Consider the following 18195-nt stretch of genomic DNA (forward strand, 5'->3'; position numbering starts at 1 on the left):
ACTGTTGTACATCCATACAGTGGAATACTATTCAGCAGTAAAGTAGAGCAGACTATTGATTCATACAGCAAACCTTTTGGACTTACACTGTTCTTTGTGAAAAAAAAGTCTATTTCAAAAGATTATATATTACGTCATTCCATTTGTATAACATTTGAAAAATTACATAACTATAAAGATGGAGTGTAGATTAGTGGTTGACAGGGTACAAGAGCTGAACAGGGTTGTGGAGTAGGAATATAAAGAGATTGTATGAGATATTTTCTTTGTGTTATGGAATATTTCTGTATCTTTATTGTGGTGGTAGTAACTTGACACTGTATAGGGTGGAACATTACATAAACACAGACGTACATACACACCCAGACACACATACACATCAATGCATGGCAAAACGGTGAAACCTGAATGCTACATGTTGTATAGTTAATAATATTGTACCCATGTTAACTTATTGGCTTTGATATTTTGCTATAGTTATAAAGATGTTATCTATCATTAGTGGAATATGGATAAAGGACACACAGGGCTTTATATGTAAAAAAAAAAAGGCAGGAAAAGAAGGCTATGATTGCCATGCTGTATCAGGTAAAGTAGAAGAAACTAGAAATGAAAGAAAAATAAATTCACAACAGAGAAAAAGAAACTAAAAAACCCAGCCAAATCAAAATTTTGGAGCTGAAAAATATATCTGAAATGTAAATATTACTCAATTGACACAATAGCAGAATGTAGATGACGAAGTAAAAAAACCAGAAACTGTAAGACAAATCTATAGAATTTTTTTTTATCTGAAGAATAAAAAGGAAAATATACTTAAACAATGAAGAGAGCTGTGGAGAAACTATAAGGTAATACTAATAGTTCTAACACAAAAATCATGAGATTCCCAGAGGAGAGAGCAAGATTGAGGCATAAAATATACTTGAAAAGAATGTCAAAAATTTCTCAAACTTGGTGATGATTTACACTTAAGGTTACAAAATGCTTGGCAACATACAAGAAGAATAAACTTCAAGAATAGCTACATGCCTAGATACATCACAGTCATAATTCTTGAAAACCAAAGATAAAGAAATAACTCCTGAAAGTTTCTAAAGGAAAACAGCAGAGAAGAAATGATTTAAGATCAGGTGGTTTCACATCAGAAATCATAGGAGTAAGAATATAGTGCATCAATAGCATTCAAATGCTGAATGAGAAGACTGTCAACCCAGTAGTCTATATATCCAGTGAAAATAGACTTCCTTCAGTGATAAAGACAAAATTAAGACAATCATGCACGAAAGGAAGGAAAGTCAAGGAATTTATCAGAATATTTGCTTAATAAGAAACTGTAAAGGAATTTCTGCAAGCTTAAGGGAAATGACACCAGAGGGAGTAATAGAGAGGAAAGGAAGGACATGGTGGATAGAAATAAGATGAAGAGTTTGTCTATTTCAGTTTTCATTCTGAAAATTAAAAATTTCTTCTATTTTTTTTAGAAGACATGAAGAAAGAGAAAGGTATTTTATCTTCATCTATGTACAAAGGATTTGATTAATTAATAAACTTTTAATAATTATAATATATATATAATTATATTATAAATTATAATTATATATATAATTTTAATAATTATAATTATAAAAATTAATCAATTTAAACTTCTTAATTCATTTGTAAATTGTATCAATTTATTGGAAACAAATAAATTTATCTAATCTGTTTATTCAGAGAAAGGAAGGAAGGAAAAGGAGAATTTATCTCCACCCAAGTGGAAAATACATACCTGAAGAAAAACTCAGACTTAGATTGTATAAAAGCAATGTTTAGTACCTTGGCATTATGTAAAATAGAGTTTTGTCCATACAAGAATTAATATTTGATCCTCTGTAATTTTATTTATGAATTACTTCAGTTATTTTAATCAATATTTGTCTTACTTGTTTTGCAGAGAAAATAAAAGAAAATGGTGAGTTTCAAATTTTGATCCACTTACAAAGATATCGTTGCAGCAAACCCAGTTTTAGACAATGGTAAGGAAAGGGTTCCAGTATCTTCACATTGTATAAGGAAAAACTTCCCCCTGGTATACCAATCTATCTGAAACTCTGTTCTATTTGCAATTTGCTTCAATTTAATCTGTAATAAGTTTGTTCCTATTTGTTTTTCCAAATTGTCAAAATGTTTGTCTAATTTTTTTTTTAGAGACAATGAAGGAAGAAAATAAGCCAGAGCAAGGTAGGCCTTTTATCTTCACATAAATATAAATTATGTAGCTAAAGCAATGTCAGCCCTTGACTCTATGAGAGTAACTCTATGGGTATTTTGGCATTTTGTTAGAACCAAGGGCCTTGTTCATGAGTAAATGAATTGATTAGACCCTCTGTTATTTCATTTGTAGATTTCTTCTACTGATTTATTTTTTAGTTCTATTGAGGTAAAATTTATATAACATTAAATTAACAATTTTGAAGTGTACAGTTCAGTGGCATTTGGTACATTCACAATATTGAGTAACTATCACTTCCATCTAGTTCCAAAATAATTTTATCACCCTAAAAGTAAATTCTGTACTCGTTAAGAAGTCACTTCTCATTCCCCTGCTCCTTAGTCTCTGGCAACCACTGGTCTGCTTTCTGTCTCTGTGATCTCATATGCATGGGATTATACAATATGCCCCCTTTTCTGTCTGCCTTCTTTCACTTACATAAAGTTTTTGAGGTTCAGTCATGTTGTAACGTGTATTCGTACTTCATCCATTTTTAAGGCTGAGTAAAAGTTCGTTGTATGGGTATACCACATTTTGCTTATCCATAAGTTGTTGATGGGCATTTGGGCTTTTTATACCTTTTGATTATTGTGAATGGTGTTGCTCTGGATATTTCTATACATGTATTTGCTTGAATGTCTGTTTTCAAGAATTGGGGGTTTACATACTTAGCAATTGCTGGGTTATATGGTGTACAATTTTTTTACTTTTTGAGAATCTGCTAAACTATTTCCCATAAAGATGGCACCATTTTACATTACAATCAGCAATGTATTAGAGTTCCGGTTTCTCTCCAATCTCAATAACACTTGTTATTTTTCAATATTTAAAATTATAGCCATACTAGTGCCTGTAAAGTGGTATCTCATTGTGGTTTTGATTTGCATTCCCCTAAGGACAAAAGAAGTTGAGCATCTTTTCATATGCTAATTGGCATTCCTTGGAGAAATATCTATTCAAGTTCTCTGCCATTTTTAAACTGGGTTCTTTTTCTTTTTGTCGTTGAGCAGTAAGAGCTTTTTTCCTACATATATTTCTGATACTGGGCCCTTAAAATATATAATTTGCAGATATTTTCTCCCATTCTGTACCTTGTCTCTTCACTTTTTCGTCTTTTGATGCACAGAAGTTTTCAATTTTTTTATTAAGTCCAATTTCTCTGTTGTTTTTTCTTTTGTTGCTTGTGCACTGGTGTCATTTCTAAGAATCCATTCTCAAACCCAAGGTCATGAAAATGTAACTTTATGTTTTCTTTTTAGAGTTTTATAGTTTTAAGCTCTTGTATTTAAGTCTGATTCATTTTGAGTACATATTATGAATGTAGTAGAACATAAAACAGTGAATAAGAGAGTGAATTAATTACATGAATTAATAGTCAGAGGTTTTTCATGATGTTAAATGACTAATTGGATTTTCAAATAATGTGGTTGAAATAAAAAAAAAATATGTAGTATACTCTGTTTAACTTTTTGAGGGTCAGCCAAACTCTTTCCATAGTCTTGCTACGTATTACACAGTATTACATAGCACTGCATAGTATCAGGATTTGAGAGTGCTACTGTACTCTAACACTTCGTTCTTCTATTGTAAATTTCTTTCTCTAAAAACAAAATACACAGGCAAATGCATGCCCCATTTTTTCTCTTTTATCACATATTAAGTTAAATTAAAAGAAAATAAATTATTTATGAATCATTGGAGTAGATTGGTTAAAAATAACTAACAATTATATGCTTAAAACTTTCTACCGGAGAGACCTGGTAATGGGAGAATTATATTATAATGAAAGTCAAAGCAAATAATAACAAAGAGAATGAGAGAGGGGCCATATGCAGATGAAACAGTTTTACATTTTATAGAAAATAGAAAATGGGTATTATTAGTACATAGCAGAGCAACAGTGATCATAAAACAGAAGAGGAGGCCTACCCTCCTGTATAAACCTTTAACGATTTCCAGACATAGCAATGTCAAAGGCAATGAAGAATTAGAGTGCATCATGGAGTTGAAAATAGGGTGTACATGGAAACAACTTTTATGAATTTTCCCAGTATGAATTTTACTGCCATATACTCAATAATCTAGGAACTTGCTCATCACACAAACAAAAGACAACTAATACTTCATCTTTATAAAAATTGAATTTCTCTAAAGAAAAAAATTTCTTAACTATTTGCTACTTAGAAGGGCTCCAAAATAATGGCTGGCTCTACCTCTTATGATCCTAAGGAGGAATTTACCTTTTATAGAGCTATTTCCAGAGACAAAGAATGTCCAGTTTGCTTTTAAATGGCCTTACGTTTAAATATGAATTCATTACTAAGCCTCACCCATCATTTGACATGTTGTTCGACAAAGAGGATGAAAAGCTTTTTTTTTTTTTTTTTTTTTGCGGTACCCGAGCCTCTCACTGTTGCGGCCTCTCCCGTTGCGGAGCACAGGCTCCGGACGCGCAGGCCCAGCGGCCATGGCTCACGGGCCCAGCCGCTCCGCGGCATGTGGGATCTTCCCGGACCGGGGCACGAACCCGTGTCCCCTGCATCGGCAGGCGGACTCTCAACCACTGCACCACCAGGGAAGCCCTGAAAAGTTAATTTTAAAAATGATGTTGAGGACTTCCCTGGTGGCGCAGTGGTTGGGAATCCACCTGCCAAGGCAGCGGACATAGGTTCAAGCCCTGGTCTGGGAAGATCCCACATGCCGTGGAGCAACTAAGCCCTGCGCCACAACTACTGAGCCTGTGCTCTAGAGCCCGCGAGCCACAACTACTGAAGCCTGCACACCTAGAGCCCGTGCTCCGCAATAAGAGTAAGCCACTGCAATGAGAAGCCCGCACACCGCAACGAAGAGTAGCACTTGCTTGCTGCAACTAGAGAAAGCCCGCGTGCAGCAATGAAGACCCAACGCAGCCAGAAATAAAATGTAAATAAATAAATGTTTAAAAAATGATGCTGAGCTGCCCAGAGATAATACAGAGAACAGATTATTTTATTGGATAAAATAGTTAATTTTGATGTCAGACAGACTTTGGATAAGGTTCTGACTCTGAAATAAGCAACTGTGGGGAGCTCAGCAAGTAATGTATCCTTGCTGTAACCTCAGTTTACACTTCTGCGTAATTTTAATAACTTTCCCGGAGCACTTTTGATGATCAAATGTAATGCTACTTCTAAAGCATGTATCACAGAGTCTAGTATGGAGAAAGCACTCAATGAATGTCAATGGTAATTGTCATGATGGTGGTGATGATGGTGATGATAGCAATGATGTTATTAAGTCTTAATAAGGACTTTAGGAAATCATTTTGTGGGATTTTAAGTTCAGTCATGATAAATTAAAAATTCTTTATCTACTTTACCACTTGGCAAAGAGCAATGTTGACCCCTATATATTTTACAGTAAAACACCCAGAAAATAAATGTTTTTTTCCCTCTAAAGTGGCTAACCTATTTTATATATAGAATAGGTGAAGAGATTTTTGGGAAGATTTTGTGTTTGTTTTGTTTCTGTTTCATAGTGATTTTTATATTACTCTTTTTTATTTTTCAGATCAAATTAAGAAAGAAAACGGTAAATTTAATGATTTTTTACAAAATATGATCATATTAGCTGTTTCATAAGAATTCTTATATTACTCTTTTTATTTTTTCAGATCAACTTAGGAAAGAAAATGGTAAACTCTTTTTTTTATTTATTTTGGGCTGTGTTAGGTCTTCATTGCTGTGCATGGGCTTTCTCTAGTTGTGGCGAGGGGGGCTACTCTTCACTGTGGTGCACTGACTTCTCATTGCGGTGGCTTCTTTTGTTGCGGAGCATGGGCTCTAGGTGCGTGAGATTCAGTAGCTGTGGCACGCAGGCTCAGTAGCTGTGGCACACGGGCTTAGTTACTCCGCGGCATGTGGTATCCTCCCCAACCAGGGCTTGAACCCGTGTCCCCTCATTGGCAGGCAAATTCTTAACCACTGCACCACCAGGGAAGCCCAGAAAATGGTAAACTTTAATGACAATTTATAAGATGTGATCTTTCTATAGTGATTTTTCTTGCTTCCTCCCTTTTCCGTTCCTCCTACCTCCTCTGTGTAATTTTCTCTTTCGTGATTTTTATTCATCCTTACTGTATTACAACATCCGTTACCTGTTTCTCTCTTTGTTCTTCTCTCGTCAGTTAACTTACTTTTCCCATCATTCTTCTCTTTATCTAATGTATTATTTTTTGATTTTCTCCATGCCAACAATAACTCCTTGTCATGGCTCTGAGATGAACAAAATGTTAATGAGAATATATCTGAAAGAGCTCTTGTGGTGCTTACTGTGCCCACAGTCTGATTCTAAGAAAAATTCAAAAGCTCTTCTATGCAGGACACTTTTTAAAAAGTACAGTCGATTGTTCCTTGTAGAGAACGCCACTGTTTTCTACCTTGTGATTGAAGCCTCAACTGGCTGCCCCAGGGGTGGAGATTTAGGGCATAGTGTTACAGAGTCTTCGTTTTGCATTTAAACAGACCTGGTTTCAAATCATTGATCTGTCCATTTACCAACAGAAACTTCTTCATGTTATTGACCCCTTTGATTCTCAGATCTTTCTGTTTTGAACAGAGGAGCACTACTTCACAATTATTTTGCTAGTATTAATTACATAAAGCCTTTAGCAAATATTTAAGTCACTGGAAAATTGAATAAGTTGTAGCTTGTATTGCATGACAACATTGCAGGTGATGATAATCATGACTCTCAGTATTCTAAATTAGATTAGAAAGAATACTTCATGGAGGAATTTGATAATTTCCCTCTTGAATTTTAACTGTAAAATTATCTATATTAACACATATTATGTTTTCTTTCTTTTTTTTTGAAATGTGTTGGAGAAAACAGTATATCATCCTTCCAAGTGAGTTTAATTTTTCTTTTCTCTGTAACATTAAAATGAAGTTTTTACTTTTGTTTTTCAGAAAAATTGCAAAAGGAAATTGGTAATTGTATTCTAATAGTTAACTATTTGCAAGATTATGTCCTCCTCTGGTGATCCCTTGCTTCTCTTCATTCTTTCCCCTTAACTCCTTATTTTAGGTATCTCTTGCATTTCCCTTTTGCCTCTGTATATTGCAGCTATCATGTTAGGAATAATTTACCTGCTTACCTTGATTAAGTCCTTAAAATCATGTGATTCAACTTTATTTTATCCATGAAAATAATTTCAGAAGGGAGCAATGGCTTGACTAATGATAGAAATGATTATGATAAACTCCTCAGAAGAATGCATGTCTTTTTTTCTGTATCTTCATCTCTTTGGGAGTCCCCATCTTACATGTGCATCTCCTTTCAGATGAGAGGAAAGCTCAATTTAGGAATGGTAAGTAACTCAGGAGTTCTTTCATGGGATCAAATTCCACAAATAATAAGACACCTACCCTTTTCTAAACCTCCTTCCCAGAAAAAGTCAGGAGTAATATACCATTGCATGTGCTCATTGTGTAGAAGCATAAATGGAAGAGAATCTGTAAAAGTGAGTTAACTCATTTTCTTTCTTAGAGTATCTTTTTTACTGAGATGGAAAAGAAAAACAATGTAATTGTTTTGATGGATATTTCCCAAGCTTTCCTTCCTTTCTCTTCACTTCCCTCACCACTCTTTTCTTTCCTGTTTCCGTCTTTGCCTCACCTTTTCAATTCTTTATTCTTTCACCTCTGTTTTTCCTAATTCCTTACCTTTCTCCTTTCCTCCTTGCATTCCTTCCATTTCGTCCATTATTCTTTCTTTCCGTCTTCATTTCTCAAACTATCCACCTTTCTTTCCATCATTTCTTTATTTTCTATGTTCCCTTTTTCCCTTTTCTTCCTTCTCTTGCTTGTAGCTTGATTTTTCTTCTAACTTTACCTTTTTTCTGTACATATACACAAACCCAACCATTTTCAAATTAAAGGGATGGTCACACTATGGTGAGGAAGGAAAGGGACAGAGAGATAAATAAGTAACTGAATACTTAGACAATGCCAGTGATGAGAGAGGAAAAGATATGAGAAGGACCAGGGAAGGGTAATAACATTTTCTCATTTTGTTCACTTGCAGGCTGGCAGAAGACATCATTGTACCCCGGTGAGTACATTGGCCTGAAGATGATTCTAAGATATTTAATTAAGCTCCTAAATTCTATGAAACATCATGCTAACTACCACATGATGGAGAAAAATATAGAAAGCACAACTTGTGGCCCATAGCAAACATGGCAAAAAATGATCATTTTTAAAGTATTTTTCTTCTCATCTCTTTCTCACCTCCATCTCACAAGACACAAGTTAATTAAAGCAGATACCAAGAAATGAAAGCAGAGTATAATTTTCTCTTCTGTGATTTTTATTTATTCTTACTATATTACAACATCAGTACTCCTTGCATAACTCAAGGTTATGAATTTTTTTCTCTAATTTTTCTACTGAAAATTTTATATTTTTAGCTGTTACCTTTAGGTCTATAACACATTTTGAGTTAATTGTTTTGTGTGTGTTAAGGGAAAGATCTAAATATGTCTTTTTGTACGTGGATATCCAATTGTGTTAGTACCAACTCTTGAAAAGAGTGTACTTTTCCTCATTGAATTGCATTGGACCCTTTTGAAAAAAATCAATTGATCATAAACTGAATTCTGGACTCAAAATTCTGTTCTGTTGCTCTAATTTAGTTTACTCTTTTCTTTTTTAGTCCTTTCAGGGAGAAGCTTAGGCTGTTGGTTTAAGATAATACTCCTTTTCTACTTCAGACATTTAAAGCTCTAAATTTCCCTCTAGGCACTACTTTTAGCTGCATCCAATAAAGTTTGGTAGGTAGTGTTTTCATTTTTATTCAATTCAAAATATTTTCAAAATTTTCTTTTGATTTCCTTTTTGATCCACAGATTATTTATAAATATATTGACTAATATCCAAATGTGGTTTATATCTAAAATTTGCTTCTGTTTTTTATTCCTAATTTAATTTTATTGTAACAAGAGATCATCCTTTTACGGGCATTCTTTTATTAATCATTTGAAATATTTTTTCATGAATGAGTGAGTCCCAATTTGATGTGTGCCTTTGTTACTTTCCATGTAAAGTGATTATTTCTGACAATTTTTCCAGTCTTAATTGTTGCTTTCGGTGAGAGGATTTGCTGAGCTATTTACTCAGCCATTCCAGAAGAACTCTTCATGTTATTTTTGACATTTTTCTCCAAATTTAGTAGGCTTCTCAACATTTCCTGACAGTTTCATGTGTTAATAATTATATCCAAAATACAACTTTAGACATATTTGTCAATCTCATTTTTTTTCTTATATGTTTCCCTTTATGATTGCGCACTTGAAGCTACCTGGTAAAACTGAAAAAAGTCCATCATCCTGATTTTTGCTCATTCTTGATTTTCCTACAACACTTTGTTCAATGCACTATTCCCTTGAGCTGAGTGCACTTTTAATTTCATCTCTTATTTTAGCTGGCCTACAAAAGTGATTGCCATACTTGTTCTGTAAAGGCCAAGATTGTAAATACTTTAAGGTTTGTGGGTTATATGGTCTGTCACAGTTACTCAACTGTGCCCGTTTAGCACAAAAGCAGCCACAGGTAATACATAAAGAGTTAGCATCACTGTGCAACAATAAAACTGTATTTACACAAACATGGGGTGGGCTGGATTTGGCTCCTGGACCATAATTTGTTGACTCTTGGTCTAGAAAAAAATCACCTTTTAAACTTGAAAATTTACACATTTGGGGAGTTTTTCGTTTATTTTGATTTATGTTTGAAAAGAAGGTGAATAATTATTTTTTAAATGAATAGTTTTTTTAAAATAGGATGTCAATAACAGATCCAAGAATACTCTCTTTCAAATTAACTCCTGTAGTCCTGTTTAGGGCACACGATATGTTTCCTAAATGATCATAGGAAACAGTTTTAGCAACTGTTTTGTCTCTTCTTATCATGGATGTCTCTACATGCAGTCAGTTTTATCTGTTTTGTCACTTCTATTGCCTAAGCATTAAACCAAGACCACAGTGTTGGTTATGATATTTTGCTTTCATTTTACAATGTTGCCGAAATACCAGCTTCCCTGTGCACCGAGGCGGAAGAGAAATACGGAAACAGGGATTTTGGAGGAAGAGAGAGATAGCTTTATTTTTCTTCCAGGCAGCAGGAAAGACACAACAGGCTAGCGCCTCAAGAACTGTGCCCCCCCACTCCTTGGGAATCAGGGAAGATGTTATATGTGGGGCTCGAAGTCCAGGGTATATGATAAGGATCAAAGTAGTGAAGGTCTTGCCTTCTTCCTTTCCTTTGCATTATTTCAAAACAGTCATAGCTGGTGTCAGGCCGCTCGGTAATTGGGGTCCTGCAGTCTGGTAATTGTGTCCATTTGCCTCTGGTTTATCGTTCGGTGACCTTGTTTCTGAAATGCAAAAACTATAGGGGGTGATTTGTTACGAGGGGTGTATGGAATGTAAGTGCTGGGACCTAATAAGCTTAGGAGTAAGGGGCACGGGTTGTAATTCACACAGAGCTAGGGGTGATAGGTACAGAATGTAAATTACATAGTGTCAGGAAGTGAGGTTAGCTTTGTCAAGTACAAATCTAGTTAGTACAAATTAGTGACAGTTAAAGTAAACCAAGGAGTGATTAACTCTTTCAGGCCAGGTTATGTTTCTTTAGCCTGTTCACTGTTCCCTTTATTTTCCTTGTTATCAGGGGAGGGAAAACTTCATTTCTACTTTTGCTGCAAGAACAACAGCACTTTCTGCGTTGAGCAGTGTAATTAACTTTGATTTTTACAAAAATCAGTTCCCATGTCTCTGTGGTTTAACCACACATACAAATTTTATGAATATACCTGGGTCAGTGGCTCTCCTGGGCAACTCTCTTCAAAATAGTAACTCTGAGAACAAGTTTTTTTCCCCAGTCTTCTATATTCTCAATTTTAAGGGCCTTTTAGTTTTGGAATTGGGTGGGAAAGTGTTACAGTGAGAAGAAGAACAAAAAAAATCACATGAACAATTTTCTTGTCAAGCCTAGAACTGATATGGTTCCCTGCTGAGCACATTTTATCAGTCACAACTCAGTCACATAGTCTCACCTAAATGCAGTGAAGGTGGTGAGAGGCAGACATGTAATTTTGCTATTTGCTTAAGAAGAGGGTAACTGTGAGTTGGGAATGCCTGTAGTCTGCACCACATAAAGTATAAGCTAGAGGAAGTAATTCTTATCAGAATATTTAATAAGAAAAGCAGTGGAAACTTTAGTTCAAGCAAAAGTTATAGAATAAATTTGGATCCTTAGCAAAAGAAGTATCAAATAGAAAAAATTACCTCTTGGGGCACAGCGGTTGGGAATCCGCCTGCCAATGCAGGGGACACGGTTTCAAGCCCTGGTCCGGGAAGATCTCACATGCCGCAGAGCAACTAAGCCCGTGCGCCACAACTACTGAGGCTGTGCTCTAGAGCCTGCAAGCCATAACTACTGAGCCCGTGAGCCACAACTACCGAAGCCCATGCGCTTACAGCCCATGCTCCACAACAAGAGAAGCCCCTGCTCACCACAACTAGACAAAGCCCGCGCACAACAACCAAGACCCAACATAGCCAAAAATAAATAAATAAATAAAATAATAAATAAATTTTAAAACAAAAGAAAGAAAGAAAATTACCTCTTGTACCAGGAAGTTCAGGCACTAGGTCTGATAATACATATTTCTTTTCTTTTCAGACTGGAGGAAAGAATTGTTCCAGGCTGGTGAGTCCATTCCCTGATGGCCGAAGAGGGACTCTACTCCTGACTCTCAGGATCAGTCTCAGGATTTGTAGATGAAAGAGTCCACGTGGGAGTACATGCATGTCCTACAAGCTCAAAGATATCTCAGGCTAATACAAATAGTTTCTCGGCTTCCAGGATCCCTGTTCTTCAGAGATTAAAAGGGTTATTGTCTTTGCAGTGAATATTACTCTGGATCCAGCCACAGCACATCCTTCCCTCACCTTGTCAGAAGGGAACAGATGTGTAACCTGGGGAGTGAAGTCTCAAGATCTACCTGAGGACCCACAGAGATTTTATTCCCTTCCCTGTGTGCTGGGTCATCAGGTCTTCACCTCCAGGAAGTGCTACTGGGAAGTAGAAGTCGGAGACCATGGAGCCTGGGACCTGGGAATTTGTAGGCCTCATGTAATGAGGAAGGGGAGGATTTGCATCACACCTGAGAATGGTTTCTGGGCCATCAGGTTTTATAAGGGTGAGTACTGGGCACTCACCTCTCCAGAAACGCAACTTACTCTAAAGGAGCACCCTGCCAGGGTGTGTATTTTCCTAGAATATGAGGAGGGGCGTATCTCATTTTATAATATGATAGATAAATCCCATATTCACACCTTGTCTCAAGGCTCCTTTGATGGGCCCTTAAAGCCTTTTTTCAGGCTTTGGTCCAGTGATTCAGGGCATTTGACCATCTGTCCAGTGCCTGAAGCAGCACAGAATCCCCTGTACTAGGAGTATCATATAAGCTGCAGGTCAGTGTGAATTGAAGCTTCTGATCATGACATGACTTCTAGACCAGAAGCAAATTATTTTTTCTTATCCATTTTTATGGTTGTCCCTATCCTTTTATATTCTTCATAAACAGCTCCCCCAAAGCATGGTGCAGGGTAAAAAACTGTGTTGCTTATGGTATGTGTAATGAAAACACTATTTTTTATATATATATATATATATGCTCATATAATATAATCATATTATCACTGTAAATATACGTAAGAAACTAGTGCATGTGATTGCCCATACAGTGTTGTAATTTCTTTAAGATTACAAATTTAAAATGACAAAGGTAGAAATAAGGGAAGAATACCTTTTATTTTATACTCTTTTGTATCTGATAAAGGGAAAATTTATAAATGGAATGGAATATTTATAAATGGAATATTTCTTGCCATATCAATAAACAAAGGATGTCACAGTCGTCAACGATTGCAGCCCTCCAACATGAGCTGGTGAGCTCTGAGGAAACTCAGCGTTGAAAAGAATACCTGCAATCTAGCAGCTGTCAGACTGCAGCCACTCCCTGAGGTGAACCTGAGGAAACTCAGGGTGTGAAAATACAAGATACTGGCCCCAGATAGCTGAGGTGCACATCAAAGGAGCGATTTCAGTGAGCCCAGACTCATCTATGTACGCATCTTCCCATACATAGAAAAGAGCTAAATTCCTTAATTTGAGATATCTGGTTTTCTTTAATTAACAATAATCTTTTGACGTTCCCGACTACCTGCCCTTTGTTGCAAAACTCCTGTATATCCTGGCTCCCCAAGAAGATGTGGTACATTTATACAATAGAATATTACTCAGCCATAAAAAGGAATGAAATTGGATCATTTGTTGAGACGTGGATGGATCTAGAGACTGTCATACAGAGTGAAGTAAGTCAGAAAGAGAAAAAAAATATCGTACGTTAACGTATATATGTGGAATCTAGAAAAATGGTACAGATGAACCAGTTTGCAAGGCAGAAATAGAGACACAGATGTAGAGCACAAACATATGGACACCAAGGGGGAAAGCGGTGTGGGGGGGGAAGAATTGGGAGATTGGGATTGACATATATACACCAATATGTATAAAATAGATTAATAAGAACCTGTGTATTAAAAAATAAAATAAAATTCAAAAATAAATAAATAAATAAAATGTAATTTGGAAATTATTTGCCAATCAATTTACCTCCTCTTTTAATGAAAAACAAAAGCAATATCTTGGGCCACATGACACCTCAGGTGACTAGAAGTTAAATAGAAATGCAGTTCTGTAGTTCAAGAAAAAGATTGAACAGGAGATGTAGATATGGAGTCATGAATATGCGGGTGAGAGCTGATTTCTAAGGCGTAGATGGGAAATAATATTTAGGATGAAAAGAGAAGAGAATCTAGGACTGAATCCTAGGAAACAAACATTTTAAAAGCCAGTGTAAGGAGCGTCTGCAAGGAAAAACAAATGATTGAGACAGATAAGTGGAAGGGTTTGACATTGCAAAAGCCAACAAGGAGAAAGTGACAAGGAGAACGCTGTGATCGGGAAAGTCCCATTCCTCAGCTAGATGAGTTATTTCATTCATATTTGTTTGGTTGGATGTTTACATATTTATTTATATGCTACCTTATTCTAAACAACAATTTTGAACAGCTCTTTAAAAATTCTTTCAAAACAACAATACAATACTAAAGAAATGAAATTAAGAAAAATGAAAAACAAGAATTAAAATGTAAAATAAAATCAAGAGAGTTTATATCCAAAATGCACAATTATTAGAAATATATAAGCCACAAATGGACCTTAATTTCTAGCAGTGAATACAAGGAGGGAAACATGATCAATTATATTCATTCAACAAATATTTAATAAGCAGCCATGATATAAAAGGCATTGAAATCCCAGGCTTTGGGCATCCATATCCCTTACGGGACTTATACTCTGGAAGAGACTTGGGCATCAATCAAGTAATTAGGACTAACTAGAAACTGAAATAACTGCTCCAAAGTTAAGGAAAGGAATTCTGTGAGACCGAATAATGAATGCGTCCCATTTAGACTGGAGAGAGAGCCTGAGGATCAGCTGAATAAGTAGCAATGAAACAGAGAAGGAGTTCAGAGGAGACAGTAAGATGAAAAAATAAATTTGTTTCTCCATAGCAATGCTGCTAGTATGTAGCCCCATCTTACACAAAGAGTTTGATTCTCAGGAAGGTAAAACTTACGCATGGTCACAATAACCCTTGAAAATCCTTTATATTACTCATCAAGTACAGCTACATGGCTAGGTTTGGACTACCCTATGTATAAAGTAAACATGTGAATGTATAATTTCATAATAATGAACATAATATGATAAACAGGGTTGCAGTAAGTGAAAAAATGCATTTTAAACATCGAAATCACACTCAGTGCTTGAACAGGCCCAAACGGTGAGATACCCTGGGGAACAGGGGTCTCATTAGCAAACAAGAGTTAACATCTCCCTTTTCACATTCAAACAAGGTTGACATGTCCTGAGTCAAGTGAAATAGTTTTCCATTTACATTGCTGCCTTGTTCTGCTTGGTTCTTTTTTCTTTCCTCTTGCAGAAAATTCATAGTTGAACTTCTTTGCATTCCTATGATATTCAACCATTGTTTCCAAACTCTGAGGCCAGAGAAACCCTAGGGGTTCCTCAGAAAGAGGACATACCAGTTAATAGGTTGAGAAAGGTACCTTTAAAAATCCCTACACTAGGGCTTCCCTGGTGGCGCAATGGTTGAGAGTCCGCCTGCCAATGCAGGGGACGCGGGTTCGTGCCCCGGTCTGGGAAGATCCCATATGCCGCGGAGCGGCTGGGCCCATGAGCCATGGCCGCTGAGCCTGCGCGTCCAGAGCCTGTGCTCCACAATGGGAGAGGCCACAACAGTGAGAGGCCCGTGTACAGCAAAAAAAAAAAAAAAAAAATCCCTACACTAAGCCCAGCCATAAGTCCAGTCAGGTCATCCTTTATGACATTCCCTGGTGTGGACCAGGGCAAATGCCAAAAGCCAGGTCAGAGAAGCAATCTCCAGACAGGATGAGAGGAAGTGGACCAGGGACCTGGCTTTCTACTAACCTGGCTGGATCAGATGCAAGTGTATAGAGGACCAGATAAGTGTGTGCCCTTCAGCACAGCGCTCCTCTCACAGGAGCTTTTGTAAAGTACTGAGTGGCAGTATTCCCAGTCACTCCCAGATGTGAGATTCATGTCTCTGGTGGTACCTGAGAGGATGATTTTAGCTGACACATGGGTGTTAATCTTGATCAGCACAGGATTATTACAGTATCCCACCACCTCCATGGGAAAAGCCATGTGGTATGGAAAATTAGAGGAAGAAAAAGAGAGAAAGAAAAGAGGAAAGAAGGTGGGACTCCATGGAATTGAAAGATAAGCCAGGGAACTACCCCAGTGCGGAGGAAGAGATGTCCAGTCTGAGCCTAACCTGAGAGAGAGAGTTTTTCCCCACAGAGCTTTGTGTGGTGGGAGGACACGCAGGGGGTCTCAATAAGGGGAAGCAGAAGTCATTTGGGGATGTGGCCTCATGCGGAAACACCCTGACCTTCCTTCTGCGGACTCCTCCCCCTCTGACTAAAGAACTCTGCACTCCATCACATACAGTCTTCACTGAGACCACACAGTGTCAGACAGGTGAGTGTAGAAGGTGAGAGGCAACAATCAAATCAAATAGAGAGAATGAGGCAATGGAAATGCCAGCCAAGGACTCTTAGATTAAATGGATGCTGGACAGTACTCAGCTGTGGATGAGCAAGCTAATAAAATGGGGGAAGGGGGAACTTCCCTAGTGAAGCAGTGGTTAAGAATCCGCCTGCCAATGCAGAGGACACAGGTTCGAGCCCTGGTCCGGGAAGATCCCACATGCCGCAGAACAACTAAGCCCGTGCACCACAACTACTGAGCCTGCGCTCTAGAGCCAGCAAGCCACGACTACTGAGCCTGCGTGCCACAACTACGGAAGCCCACGCGGCCTAGAGCCCGTGCTCCGCAACAAGAGAAGCCACCGCAATGAGAAGCCTGTGCATCGCAACAAAAAGTAGCTCCCATTCGCCTCAATTAGAGAAAGCCCGCGCGCAGCAACGAAGACCCAACGCTGCCAAAAACAAATAAACTTATCAAAAAAAAATTAGCCACGAAAAAAACCCTTTCTGTTTAATTAAATGTTTTCCTAAACAACATAATAAAAGACACAGAAAAGTACTTTGCAACTTTGACCAATATAACTTCAAAAAAACTGATAACAAAATTATACATCTACATAACATTTATATCAGTCAATTCTGACAAAGCACTACCATACTGATGACCTTAATCATTCTTTCTGGAAATACTTAGGCAGCTGGTCCCCTTGTTTAAAAAGATTACTCCTCTGTTGTGTGGATAATTTGTATCACATGAACATCTTCCTTTTCTCTCTATTTCAAAGGAAATATGCCCATAGCTTATCCAGAAGTAATATAGTGTCATAAAGGTATAAGATAAATGGAAGAGGGGATAAATATAACAGGAAATATATTAACATAAAGAATACTTAAAATCCACATGAGGACCCCAAAAAGTACATTTGTGTGACTTCAGTGTTGGGGTAACCATTATAATGAATCTGTCAATGCCTCAACTACTCTTTCCCACGCCCTGGGGGCAGGGCAGGGCCCTCCTCTAAGACACACTACAGTTGAGATGTTTATATCAGAGTCCAGCCAGGAGACAAAAACCACATCAGTCATTTGAAAGGGGAAAATTGAGATGAAGAACTATTAACTACCAAAAGGTAGTTAGCTTATAAAGAAGGGAAAGAAAGCTCTAAGGAATACAGAAATAGCAGATATGGGGAAAACACGCTACCTCTAGGGCTGAGGCAGACCCTGCACCTTTGGCCACTCAGCTTCCACACACACCATTTTATACACAATTGAACTTCCACGTAACAGCACCACAGCTCTGCCTTCTCACCGATCAAGACAAAGCTAGCCTTGCAGGGGAAGACGTTCTCACCCTTTCCCCCAAACGAGGAGACAGACAGACTCAGACATTGGATCCACACTGCTCCTCAAATGTAATCACGATACCTTTGACTCTTCTGCTCCCTGAAGACTGTATTACAAACATAACCTCCAACAACTTGAATAAAAGCACAAGGGTAAGAAGAAGAAAGAGGAAGAAAATGGATAATAAATAGAAATCAACACACACACGCACACATACACATGACAAGAAAGAGAAAACATGCAAAGCTATTAAAGTCCTCTTTCTGTAATTGATCACAGGGTAGATCAGTATCCATGACTGCCTTCTTCCACTTCCTACCCTCTGTCTTCTCACCCCAGAACCACAGATCAGATTCTCTACCGGGTCGAGTGACCACAACTTCAT

This window comes from Lagenorhynchus albirostris, chromosome 10, assembly GCF_949774975.1.
Source record: "Lagenorhynchus albirostris chromosome 10, mLagAlb1.1, whole genome shotgun sequence".
NCBI lineage: Eukaryota > Metazoa > Chordata > Mammalia > Artiodactyla > Delphinidae > Lagenorhynchus > Lagenorhynchus albirostris.